Below are 2,079 nucleotides of genomic sequence, written 5' to 3' on the forward strand. Positions count from 1 at the left end.
GGGAAATGGGAGGCCGGGAGGAGGCGGAAATTGTTTCAAAAAAAATAAATAAAAGAGCACATGAAAAAAATAATAAAAATATGATAAAATTTGAAAATAAATTTTAGAAAAGCTAGACATGGTCATATGCCTATAATACCTTAACTAGAGTCAGGAGATGGGGACAGGCAGAGTGGTGGAGCTCACTAGTCACCCAGCTTACCCAGAAAAATGAGCTCTGCAGTTCAGTGACAGCTCTTTAAGAAATGAGTTGTAAGTTGAAGAATGTTAGAGCAGGATACCTGATGTTGTCTTTGAGCCTCTGATTAAGTCTTTTGCACATCACTACAAATGTGTGCCTGATACACACACAGACACACACACACACACACACACACACACACACTATCTTTCCGTCTTATAAGATATGCATCTCTCTTTTGCCATACCCTTTACACATGATATTCTTACCTTACTTTCTTTGGAATGGGGATCCTTGCTACTTCCTTGCCAACCCTCTATTTCTTTTTTATGTCATTCCCTGGAATACATCTAATGTGGGATCCCCCTCTGTAGGCTGTGAATATCATTAATGAATAAAGAAACTGCCTTGGCCTGTTGATAGGGCAAAACTTAGATAGGCAGGAAAAACTAAATTGAATGCTGGGAGAAAGGAGGCAGGGTCAGAGAGAAGTCATGTAGCCCCACTGGAGCGAGACGAAACTTTACCTGGTAAGCCACAGCCATGTGATGATACACAGATTGATAGAAATAGGTTAAATTAAGATATAACAGTTAGTCAATAAGAATCTAGCACTAATGGGCCAAGAAGGGATTTAATTAATACAGTTTCTGTGCGATTATTTCGGTAGCAGCCTTCTCCAATGTACATCAGTATGTAAATTTGAAATGAAGGACTCCAATATGACTGGTGACAGTGTGACTTATCCATGCTCACTGTTCATTCCCCTCGACTCACTACTTAACAATACAGTTGGTCAATCTGCTGAAATGGTTTAAATGTCTCCACCCTTACCTTAGAATTTACTCATTTATTTTTACCTTCCTTTGTAATGAATCATTGTCTTTTGGCCCTCTAAATATCATAACACCCACATTTTATATAAAAATAACTATTAGCATCTTCTGTAGGCTAAGTTTTTGAACTTTCCTTTGGTTCAAAAATCAACTTCTTCATTTTCACTCCGACAGATGGCAAGAAAATAGCCAAGTGTTACTAATCTTTCCCCACTACCTCCAGATCTCCAACAGTTGATTTCATTTGTCAATTACCTTCCTTCAATACTTCACAACGAATTCAGGAGAGAATAATGCTGCCTCTGTCAAGAAAAAGAATTGTGTATCTGATCTGACCATACAAGCTTTATATCATTTCTATTTCATAGCATATCTTCTTGCCTTGTTCGCTTATTATCCCTATATTTAATCAACCATTTTAAAAATGCTTCTTACTTATGCAAAACATCTTAAAAACTTTCCATATATATTACCATTTAATTTCTTGATAATTCTCCATGAAAATTTAATTATTCCACCCATTCTTTCTGTACCTTAGATCTTGCTATATTTTCTTGTTCTCAGTACCTTAACACACTCTTTGCTACATCTTCATTTTATCAATATACACTTTCTGTGGGTAAGCATAAGCCAGGCCTGCACCTGGCCCTAAATGTCCATCAGTTCTTTTGCATTGTCATCAAATGTATCCCTGCATTTTCCTTTCCTAGTACCTAAGTAATATGTGTATCCTCTCAACCATACACTGAAGAGTATCCTCTTTTCATCTCCTGCATTTTATTTTAATATTGTGTTTATAGATCTTTGATAATAATAAAGCAGAGTAGAAAAATTCATAAAATTATAAGATTGTAGGAAGAGAAAGGAATTCCTGTTGCAAGGAGGAGCTGCTTATTCATCCTGGCCACACAGCTAGCTTAGCCCCAAAATAACCACACAGAAACTGTATTAATGAAGTCACTGGCCCATTAGCTCTAATCTGTTACTGGCCAACTCCTACATACTAATTTAACCATTTCTATTAATCTTTGTATTGCCACGTGGCAGTGGTTTACTGGGGAA

Source organism: Alexandromys fortis, unplaced genomic scaffold (assembly GCF_014885135.2).
Source record: "Alexandromys fortis isolate MF-2015 unplaced genomic scaffold, M_Fortis_MF-2015_v1.1 scaffold_110, whole genome shotgun sequence".
Taxonomy (NCBI): Eukaryota; Metazoa; Chordata; class Mammalia; order Rodentia; family Cricetidae; genus Alexandromys; species Alexandromys fortis.